Raw genomic sequence first — 12,579 nt, forward strand, 5'->3', positions numbered from 1 at the left:
GCCAACTGCAGATTTTTTATCTTCTTTTTCTGTGATAGCAGTTATTTTTCTCAGTTTCCCAAACCACTTCACTTATCCATTTTCCATTCTTAATACTGTCCCTATGCATTCATATTTTACATTGATCACCTGTCTGTACAACCAAGTCATCTCTCCTTAATCATCAATCAGCCCACCAACATACAATCTTCCTTTCTCTCAGCCTTCACCTGTCTCCTCCATTATTACTATTCAACTGCTCCTCACTCTCTTCTGTATTATCGTTCATCACCTACTCTCTCCTGCCTATTTCCAACTCATGTATCACAATTACTCCTCCCCTTTGCCCACCACTCACTAGATCCACTCCTCAACCCTTCCCAACTTCTACAGACATTACCTGATTTTCCCTACCTTCCTTCTTTTACATTTGCCTCCTCATCACTGCCCCATCTTTAAACACCCCTCTCTCTTTCTCTCCAGACACCCTTGCAACCTCTGTCCACCCATACTCTCTGTTCTTCTGTCCCCACTCATTTCTATTCCCCTTCTTGTACCTTGAGGGCCCAACCTGAAACCTTGTCACCACTATTTTATCTCACTTTTCAGGTCCACCCCACTTACTACCACCTTCTCCTCTCTAATGCAAGTAGCCCTGTAGCTGTTCTACAGCAGGAAAAACACTCTTCTGTTCTGACCCCTTCTGCCTTACTTTAACTTCTTATCTTTTAACATAAAGCCAACCCCCATTCAACTGAAGCCAAACAGTCAAGGGTGGGAGGTGGGGGACCCTTGACTTGTGAGCTGCATGGTAACCTCACTAGGGGTGCTAGCATGAACAAAAAAAAAGGCACCCAGAATATACGGTAAAGTGGTTGGCATTAGGAAGGTGATCCAGCCATAGAAACCATGCCAAAGCAGACATTGGAATACAAAGCAATCCTCACATCAATTAGATCCTATCAAACCATCAGCATGGTTGATGATAATGATATCATCATCATCATTTAACGTCCACTTTCCATGCTAGCATGGGTTGGATGATTTGACTGAAGACTGGCGAACCAGATGGCTACACCAGGCTCCAATCTGATTTGACAGAGTTTCTACAGCTGGATGCCCTTCCTAACGCCAACCACTCCGAAAGTGTAGTGGGTGCTTTTACGTGCCACCGGCACGAAGGCCAGTCAGGCGGTACTGGCAACAGCCATGCTCAAAATGGTGTATTTTATGTGCCACCTGCACAGGAGCCAGTCCAGCAGCACCGGCAATGACCTCGCTCGAATGTCTCTTCACGTGCCACAGGCACAAGTGCCAGGAGATATATAACCTATGGGAGAAAAAAATGATCAATAACAACGAAAAACAAGTGTTCCACAGAAAGCTAGGTCATCAGCCTATCAAAAATTTCAGATATAGACAAAAAAAAAAGTTGAATCAAGGTTTTCAACAGTGAAAACAACCGTGTAACATGAAGGGGGGAAAAAAACTGAGAAAAATGCTCAAAGCATGAATGAGTGATACAATGAGGCTAGTTTTCTTCATATTTAAAGGATGTAAATTTTTACTATTTTTGTCATTAGTATTTGGATTCTGTGTATATTGTTGGTATTTAGGTTCATACTGTTTGTTTAACTTAATTTTACAATTTATTCTTTGGTCACATACAGTATAGGAAAAATCAGATTTTCAAACAAGACATCTTTAACAATATTTATTCTTGAAAATTTTAAAAGTGTTGTAGTTTTGATTAAGATCAAACTGATTGAGTAAGCATCTCAGTTATGACCATCGGCATTTTTTTTTAAGGCATATACATCTAGGAGTACCTTATCCAATGTATCCTTATACATTAATGTGATTTAAGTGAAAGTTTGTGGTTTCAGGCTCAATTCTATCAAGGGGTGCCTTGGACAAATGTTTCTCTTATAGCTTTGAATTGACCAATGCCATTTGAGAAGAATGTTATAGTTGGAAATTGTGCTGAAGCTTATTGTTTATATATCCACATCTGTGTCATGTAATGCGGAAGTTCAACAAAGAAAGACAGAATTACTCCAGCATGGACACAGTTCAATCATTAGAGCCAGTAAAGCATTCATGGACACATTTTCTTCCTGATTGGAGATTTTCAGTATACAGAAGGTGGTATCAAAATGTTCCCAGACTAGTTCTGTAGCATACCAACAGATGGCAGCACACGGTTGTGTGTGCAGTGAGTGCTACCAGTGACCTTCACAAAGTAGTGTGCCAAGTGACATCACTGTGTTCACTTTGTAAGTTGTGAAATTTGTGATTTTCTGATCACGTGTATATTGTAGTCTGCGATTTTGTCATGGTCAGGAAGTTGGAACAAAGAGCCAACGTGAGATTTTGTGTTAAGCTTGGGAAGTCTGCTACAAAGACATTGAGCATGCTTCAAAAAGCTTATAGTGATAAGGCAATGGGTCATAGACAATGTTCCGAGTGGCACAGGCACTTCAAAAGCAGAACATCCCTGGAAGATGATGAGCAATCTGGAAGACTGGCTACAAGCGTCACCCCTGGGAATGTGATATGGTTCATCAAAAATTTGTCCTCCAGGGCCAGACCATCAACTGAGTTCTACTGCAACATTCAGCATAAGTGACTGGATCTGTGGAGCACAAAGAATTGGATTCTTCACAACAATGCATCCTGTCACCAAGCTCTCCTCATTCGTGAGATTCTCACCAAAAGCAACATGGTATCATTTCCACACCTGCCCTATTCACCAGATTTAGCACCTGTGAACTTCTTTCTTTTCCCCAATATAAAAATGCTGCTCAAAGGTTGCTGTTTTAACACTGTTGTCGAGATTCAGAGTGAATCACAGAAGGTGCAGGTCGGATTCCAAAAGTGGCAGGAACACTGGGACTGGTGTATTGCTGCACAACGTAAATATTTCAAAGGAGATAATGCTAAAACTTCGGTAAATAAGTTATTTTTTATCAAACATAACTAGCCTGGGAACTTTTTGCTACCACCTGGTATTTTGATGGGTAACAAATTGGTAAAGAAAACATTCTTTTAAAAGGGGGTATTTTCCTTTCTACTATCCTTTGAACAGCCATGTATCTCAAATTTTTAATGTTTTGCAAATTTTTACTATCCTAAATATTATGATCATTTGTAGCAAAGAATAATGAAGCCATGTTATTTCTCCAAGGTACCAAGTTGATCCATACTTTGATCCATGCAGATTTTCCACCAAAATTTAGTAGCATAAAACATATACACATCATAACATTCATTATAATAAAAAGGTATACATGCATAAAGAGCTTACACACAAATACTTGCATACTAAAGAGACATACAACTATTATAGGAGTGTACATACATCCATAGAGACTTGTACTAACATCAAGCAAAACCATGTCAATTTGTTAGTGACTAGCTTAGGATTATTGAGACCCTGACTTACCACCTGTCATAATTTTGTAAAAGTAGACATCAAAATATTAGAAATGTTATATTACAATTACAATCCAGTTATGGAAATGAACATCATTTAACATTTGTTCTCCATGGGTTGAATGACTTTACAGGAGCTGGCAACTCAAAGAGGAACTGCACTAGGCCCCAAATGTCTGTTTTGGCATGGTTTCTTTGGCTGATTGCCCTTCCTAACACCAACTACTTTACAGAGTGTGGACTGTGCGCTTTTAATGTGGCACCAGCACAGGCACTTTTTACAAAGCTAAATACATTTACACACAAGTCAAAATATACATTTACAAATATAATAACATTCATGCATGCACAGATGCATACATGCCTACCTACCTGATAACTCAATCTTAATGAAATAGCCTTGTTTCTCAGTTAAAAACTAGGTTTTTTTTAAATTATTCTATTTATTTTTCTATTCTTTTGTTGAGAAACTTAAAAATACAACCAGAAAAACATTTATGGTACATACTATACAGTATGATGTTACTCCAACAATGAACAATGTCAGCTATAGGAAAGACTGTCCTGGCATAAATACAGAGAACATTTGGTGTACATTTCCATTAAAACATCCACCCAAAGTAAATATAACAGGTATCATATAGTTAATTTCGAAAGAAAAGAAACATTATATACTGTTACAGAACTCAACCACTCTGCAGATGTGAACATTTCTTTCAAAGTCAGTGACAGAAAGAATATTCAGAAACAACTGCTTCAAAACCTACATCTCAACCAAACTATTAAATTCACCTTTCACTTAAAATAATGGGTACATTTTAGTTACATACTAAATGTCTAAGAGATAATCCAAAACATGAAAGACTTCTTTCTGTTTAGAGCATGAGCTAGACAGTTCAACAGGAGCCAAGGCAGAGAATTGCACTGAACTCCAATGTCTGCTTTGACATGCTTTCTATGCCTAGATGCTCTTCCTAGTGCCAAACACTTTACAAAGTGTATTAGGTGCTGCTTCTGTAGCACCAGCACTAACAAGATCACCAAGTAACTTGTATGAGTTAATAAGTCCCTCAATTGGACAAGAGTGGATGCATGGTCAATGGTAAATATGCACTTGAGGAGAGAAAGGTGCTAAGTGGCTGTGCTTGTGAGGGAAAGTGCCCAAACCACTTCTCACAAGTGGAAGCACTGCAAGACAATATGTTGGGTTGTTTTTCAAACCAAATTTTCTGAATAGTTCCCAATCACATGTGGATTGAAGCAGGGTTGTATCCTTCTTATACCTGTGACACCTTTTGGACTCCCTCCAGACAATCCAGGTGATGACACGAGATACCATTTTGCTGGTAGACTATTTAACATAGGCATATTTTGATCTCATTGACTCCTACCAACATTCAGTGCATCTCAGTCTCAATACACAGATGACCATGTTACTCTTTATCACACATCAGGAACCTCAGCAATCAGTCAACAACTTCACCAGTTAATCTGATTATTTCAGCCTCACAGTAAATATCAAGAAGACTGAAGACTGACCTCTCTGATTTCAACATCATCTTGAATACTTTTCCTCACTGCAAGTTGACCACTTTCCCTATTTTAAAGTATTCTTTCCAATAAATGTGCTTTGAAAAAGGATGTAGAATAGTACCATTTATCTTTCTTTTATTGTTTACTTATTTCAGCCTGTAATTGTGTCCATGTTAGAGGACTACCACTGGTGGTCCTAAACTTTTACTGATCCTCATTCTTTAAATAGTAGTTAGGAAATGAAGGAGTTTAAAGTTGCTACCCTCAGTTGTGTTTCTTGCCTTGAAGTAGGTCATCTGGAATTCTATATGGTAGAAGACCCAGTTGCTTTTTGAAGACATCTATTTTCATGCCATGTAGGTCTCTCAAGTCTTTTGGTAGGATACTGTAAAGCTAAGGGCCTTTGAATCCTAAGCTATGATAGTATTTGGACTTAAATCTGGATGGCAAGGATGGGATCTTTGGCACTATGCAGGGGTGTCTTGTTCTGGAATTAGCATAGCTTTTAATGCCAAAGTTTGGTACAAATCCTTCCAGACATATATTATTGTCTATCTTTTCTGTCTTTGCTCTAGGAAGCAGAGTCTTAACTGTTTTCCCAGCAGCTGATCTGCTGCATCAAGACAATCCTCTTAATGTAGCAACATTAGACTGCTTCAAGTTCTGCCATTAATTTTACATTATGTAGTGACTACAATTGGGAAACGTTCTCCAAAAGACCATCATAGTTTCCTGCCCTCTTTTTCTGAAAGTTTTTTGAATCCATCTCCCAAGCCATCAACATTGCTTTGCTTCATTATTCATGTTTTTGCCCAGGTCATGTACTGATAGTGGTGTTGAGACTGCAGTCCCTCCACTGCAGAGTATTTTGTCTGCATTGCATTTAACTTTGTGTGCTGATAGTGGAGGGTTTGAAACTTTTCAGCATTAAATTGATTATCATTTTTTTTTTAGTCAACTTATAAATAGCCTTTAGGTTATGTTACAGGTGTGTAACGAGTTCTTTATCACTTGTGATACTTTCTTATCGTCTGCATTGCTAGCATAGATGGCTGACTGTATAGCTGATGGCAAGTCTGAGAGAGCCACTACAAAACAGCAGTGACCCCAATCAGTACCCCGTGGGACTCCACTCACTATTATCATTTCCTGGGGGAAGGTCCCATTGGCTATTACTGACCGACTTCTAACTTTTAAAAGTCATGCAGCCATTCTCCAAGCTTTCCAACTATGCCTTGAACATGTAGTCAGTGACATATTCTATGATCAACTTTATCAAAGGCTCTTGCAAAACTAAGATAAATATATCCACATTGCTTGAATAGTTGCACAACAGTTTTAACAGCCAGTCATAATGTTGTAGGAGCTGTGTCAGACAGGTTCTTCCTGATCAAAAACCGTGTTGGGTGTAAATTAGCAAGTAATTTTCTTCAAGGAATGTGATTAGTTACCTCCTGACATTTCATTCTACGACTTTGCTGCAGTGAAGTTAGAGATATGTCTTTAATTTTTAACATCTCTGTTTCGACTTTTATAAATAGGGATATAGTTAAGCCTTGATTTAACACACTTAGAAGCTTGCTAATTACAAGGAAACTCTGGAAGACACGAGAATCTATTAGGGCTAGTTGCTTATTCAATATTCGCTTATCCTAGTGGGGCTTGCAGTTTCGGGAGCCATTTTCTTGAAAGAATGATCCTACCCTGCAAGGCTTTGGGGCTGTTTCTTTAGCAAATTTATAGAAAGCTTTAAGGTTTGTTTTACATTGTGTATAACCCTGCCTTCTTTTTCTGCTCTTTCTTTTACACGGGAGTATTGCAAATTTTTCTTAATCTCCAGCAATGTCGTTTTACGATAGGATTTTTGGTTGTTTATTTTGGTGGTTTTCAACCTTTGTTCTTCATAAGAACTTTCCTCTCACTGGGAATTTTGTTCTTGTGCAGTCAACTTTTCTCTCTAGGACAAATTTTATGCATTACTGACATAAATTGCTTATAGATGTCAGGTGTGGAGACAGTTCTACCAATTCTCTCCCTAGAGTCTGGATACTTCTTATAGATTGCATACCTGCTGCTTCCTTTAGCCATACATTGTCAGCTCTATTACATTTGTGATCCGAGACTAGCATCAGTATCACTTTCACATTATGAAGAAGTTCCATATTATTTGTGAAGCAGAGATCCAGGATATTGTTTACCTTGTTTGGGTGGAGAACCACTTATCCCATAAGATGCTGGTGAGAATGAGGATGGGTTCTGCTCACTTTTCTTCACATCACACTCTCTCTCATATATATATGTATTATTGTATGAATGGGTAGATATATACATATGTGTAAGCACAGTAAACAATATATACATTTACATGCACCCGGTCCATTGCCTAAAGTTTTTAGCGTTGGGAAGGGCACCTAGCCGTAAAAATTAAGTCTCAATTAAACTTACAAGAGAAATGTGATTCCCTTATCAGTCAACTCATGCCAGAATGGAAAGCGGATGAAAAATGACGATGACAATAATCAGGATGTAAACAGGTAGAAATATCATTCATATATATATATATATATATATATATATGCGTAAAGATTTACAAGCGTGCGTGAACGCGTGTTGCGTGTGTGTATACACACACACATACATATAAATAATTATATATATAAAGAGAAATATATGACACTGGCCAACGTCTTCGGTTATTAGGTTGCTTCCCTTTATATTGTGAGTTCAAATTCCGCTCAAGCCCACGTTGTCTTCATCTCGAGGTTTGCAAAATTAGTACTGAATCTGATATGATCGTTTTTAGCCTCAGAAGATGGAACCCGAACATAACCAACATCTAATGACTGAAGCTAGTGATATATAACAACAAAATATATAGATATACAGACACATATTCATACATATACAACCGTGTGTGTGTCTATACACACATCTGCTAGCGTATCTACTACGTGTAACGGTTGAGTTTGGTGAACAGTTATTTTTGTAAATAAAGCTATTGTGACGACGAGTTTGTTGCAATTTAACAGCTTTAAATATACATAGTATGTTTTCGATATAGGTACAGAAACTACTTCGCATGAGTGGGGGGAGGGGGAGGTTTACATTGTTGTTTATGTTATTGGGTTAGAATATCATTAATAATGTAATGAAATACTGTGTAAAATATTAAGTTAGCTCAATGGTGACGTTTAATGTTGATGAAGGCAAACTGATTGAGTGGCGAACAAAATAACAACTAATATGAAACAGTAAAGGAAATAATGTAGATAAAAAAATATCTGTTCTAGATTCACAGTCCAACTTCAATAATAATAATAATAATAATAATGATATTTTGTAGATCAGCGACACAATAACAGCATAATACTATGTTTGAAAGTGGTCAAAGAGACTAAAGTTGTGGTGTTGGTGTTCAGTTTCAACCCCACCCAGTTTTTTTTTTTTGTTTTTTTGTTTGTTTGGGTGTTTGGTATGGTTTACTTTTTTTAATTACTTGGTATTGCAACGACCAAAGAACCTTTACAAAAACAAAACTAGAAGATTATTGCTAATGAATAGCGAAATATAAAGTGAAGTTAAGGAATAAAATGTTGAAGTAAAAGGAAGTCGAAGACAATGTTATTTTAGTCTCCAATATACAAAGGACTTCCTGTACACACACCAACAAGCACAGTCGACAGTAAAAGACATAATAGTCATTAAATTTAAGTTAGTTGATCTTTAATTACTTCATGGAAATATGAATTAATTCCTTAATATCAATGGACAGAACTAAAAAGGAAATTATTTAAAATTGTAGCCTTTCTAAAACACAAGAGCCTGTCACCATGTGGCGTAGCTTAATAATAATAATAATAATTAACCCTGTAAGGAATAGAGAGAAATATATGCGGGAAAATAGCGATCATTACGTGAAATAAGCAACTTAAAACATTTGATATGGATAGAAGAGAAATATTATATGAGATATGGTTAAAGATTTAGAAGGTGAGAGAAATTACAGACGGTCTACCATAGATTTAATAACCGAGTGGAAGGCAATAGATATTTGTTCTATAACAGAATTAAATGGTATCTAACAGAAATTATTTTAACAAACAGCAACAGCTGTAACAATGTCTAATGACTAATAAAGCTTTTAACACGGAAGTACACATGGAAAGCACACGTCGACACGACATAGGTGTATCTTTGTCGATGTTGTTGGTTCTAATATAAACAAGACATCATTATAAAGACATATACACACACTTCAATATAAACACACACACACATAAATATCTGTATATACACAAGCACACACACTATTTAAAGCTTCAAGACGTTTATAACTATCAAGATTATTCAGTTTTCCAGAAATATAGACAATAATAATGATAATAAACAAATAATTGAAATTGCAGAAACGTTTCAAAGCGGACAATTATTAATTCGTTATTGACGAATTTCAATGAAACTCATAAACTGATTGATAAATGTCCAAAGTTCTCTTGATAAAAATAATTATTGGTGTCTAGTAAGAACGAATATAATTCAAGGAGCTAAACTATAATTTAATGAACACAAAATATAAATCGATCAAACGAAAAATAACCGAATAGAGAGAAATCGCAACAAATTTTCTGGACGCTTTTCGGTGAGGTTATTTAATGGTCTCTTTTTCAGTGGCAATAATTATTTTTAAAGGCGCTTACATCAAATTTTAGTGATAATATTTTTTTAACTTAAACCCATGGATTTGAGCTTACCTTGTGTTAAATTTCGGGCCATTTCTTATCCGAAATGCTACTCATAATTTTCGTTCACGACTAGTTGCCAGTAAAAATGGCCGCCATAAGCTGTGTATAGAAACTATGAAGATTTGTTAGCGTGACCCAGAACAAAGCAGAGTCGACACTTCGGTTAGGAGATGCGGTTCACTTACAACCACCTAAACATACCAAATCAGCCCATTTTTTACACTTTCTAACATTATAAAGTACGAAAAGATACTTTTAGAAAAACAATTCTTAAGAATAAAAGTATAAAAATAAGTACAATTCATTATTTTTTAGATGTTTGCGTAGATGTATGGATCATACTGCGCAGTTGTATATGACATTCCTCCGCCGAAAAATTAGTTTTCATTTTCTCTTCAATTAAGCTCTTGTCAAATACTTGTATGATAAATCACAATAAAATGAAATATGTTACTGGTATTTTATAAATGATTTTATATGAAAAGAAGCCAAACCAGAAAAAATAGATAAAAAGCTTGAAGAAAGTAGTACCAAAGACTGCTTACTCAAGCCCTTGAGTTGATGAATGAAACCCCTGCATATAATAGTAGATCGTTGTCTGAAAATAAAGATAAACTCACTCCTCACTTAAATGCTAACCTTCTAAGTAAGACAAGGTAGCTTTAAATTTTACACAAATACTACCTAAATTGCAAAAAAAATTTTATCCCCATATTTTATTGTTTTTATATTGGCAAGGTAACGAAAAATAGCTCTTTTATACTATCAACTACAACAACGGGCTACGTGCACAATTCCTAATTCGTCATGTTGATTAGTCAATGGTGAAATTATAAAGCCGAATAGATATTTTGATTGGTTAATACACTTGAACCTCATTAAACATTGGCTTAATCAGGAAATGGCAATTAAATTTTCTCAAAGATTTCGAATTCTTCCAAAATATTTATGACAACTTTTCACGAAATATTTGTATCTTTTTATTAATTTTTTTGAAAAATTGACTATAAAAAGTTATATTATTTCAAACAATAATTCATTCTTTTACACACACACATACAAGCACATACATACATACGTATATACATATTGTGGACGAATTTTTGGCAAATATCTGGCCAAAATCTTCCAGAATTATCACGTTAAGAAAAACCGTCATCATTTCTATTTCTGTCAGCTTTTCCAAGCTGACATGGATTGGACTGGTCATCATAGTTCTTATTCTGTACTGACTTCCTAATGGTACAGGGACCACGTCTCAATCGTGCATTATATTTTTTACATGTTTTCTATTGCTGGATGCTTTTCCTATCGCTAACCACTTCACAGCATCCACTGGGTATATTGTACTGTAGTACCAACACTAAAGAGGTTACTATGACCTCCGCGACACTAAAGAGCTCTCTCTATTCTCAGCTGTGTCCATTTGTACACCAACCAGTGAGTACCAAGTGTTTTTTTCTTTTTTGTAAAAGTGAAGTGTTTTTTGTTCAGCTCTTGGAAATCTAATACTGGCTTTATGCTTCGTCAGCTGCACCACTGCCATCAGTTGTAGCACTCCAGTCTCCATTTCCTCCTTCCAAGGGATCAGAATACCTTCCTTGATCTACTGTTCCACCTCTCCCTCGAACTCACTTCTGGTATCCCCTTTCAGGGTATGCTGATAGCAACCTACTGTGTTTTTAAACATCGGAGGATCTCCCTTCCAGAACCATTCCATTGTCCACTGCCAACTATCAAACACAGCCCGAAAATCCTTTTCTGTAATAGTATGTGCAGCATATTTTTCTTTGCAGCTCTCACCACTCTCCTGTTGCAGACTCATGGCACATAGCGCCCCTGCATCACTGAACACTATACCAACTTCATTGACTGTGATACCTCCCAAATGGACTATGGTGTCCATCCCCATCGCCACATCAACTCTGTCCACCACACGGTTGATCACAATCACATGCAACCTCAATCTCGTTTCTTGTACCACCATCTCCAAGTCGCTACTTCCTCTGCATTCAACTTCCATATTGTCAACAGCCCTTACACGACTCACTCCACTCCATTCTTCCACCACCTCCGGAGTCATTAGGGTTGTTGAGCGGCCCGTGTCCACGAGGGCTTGTTACACCTTTCCATTCACCATGACATCTATTACTGGCAACGACTGCATACACGCCTCTATTTTTTTGAAAGGGTCTCCCTTAGACCCTTTCCCTGAATGCATTCACTGGTGATGTGGCCTATTTTTCAGCATTGATAGCAAAATTACTCCAGGCCTGTGTTCCTTGCAGTCTCTCACCATGTGTGAACCCTGACACTGAAAACACTGCCCTTTGAAGGGTCACACACGTTTCTTGTTTGATCCCTTCTCATTGTTGCAGTTGCTGCTAAAGATGTCATACTGCAACACGAATTGATGACTCTGGTCCGAGATATTACCTCTCCCATGGAGTGAATATTTGGCAGCTTTTGCAGTTTGACCGACATGTGGTCAGGAAATCCTGTGACAAATGCTAATTTAACTGTTCCAAGCATCATCCCTGTATCCCAAGAGTCTAGCCAATCTCCTGATTTTGTTGGCAAACACATCGACCTGTTCACCTTTTCACCTGTCCACTTTGCTTTCCCCAGTCAACCATATGCATAAATGGCCCTTCTGTAAAAGCCTTCATCAGCTGGCCTTCTATTTTTTCTGCGCTTAACTAGTCCTTCTCCATTTCCAGGTATAGCGCCAATGCTGATCCATTGAGGTACAACAGTATGAAACTCGCTAGGTAATCTATACCTTGGAGTCTTGCCACCAACTTAATTTTTTGCAGCCAAGCGGCGACATCTCCTTTGCCACAAAATGGCCTAACCGTCTCGTTCAAAACACAGACCATACCTGTCATTT

The 12,579-nt window shown here is 37.2% G+C and overlaps 1 protein-coding gene across 3 annotated transcripts in view; it reads right to left on the reverse strand.

Moving 5' to 3' along the window:
- Window positions 1–10,024, reverse strand: part of LOC106882300 (uncharacterized) — a 50,841-nt gene extending 40,817 nt beyond the window's left edge. For all 3 annotated transcript variants that reach the window (XM_014932924.2, XM_014932921.2, XM_014932922.2), the window contains exon 1: window positions 9,699–10,024. The gene's annotated coding sequence lies outside the window, so the exon portion shown is untranslated. The remainder of the gene's footprint in view (window positions 1–9,698) is intronic.
- Between the last annotated feature and the right edge of the window lie 2,555 nt (window positions 10,025–12,579).

The sequence above is a fragment of the Octopus bimaculoides genome, chromosome 6, assembly GCF_001194135.2.
Source record: "Octopus bimaculoides isolate UCB-OBI-ISO-001 chromosome 6, ASM119413v2, whole genome shotgun sequence".
Lineage (NCBI taxonomy): Eukaryota > Metazoa > Mollusca > Cephalopoda > Octopoda > Octopodidae > Octopus > Octopus bimaculoides.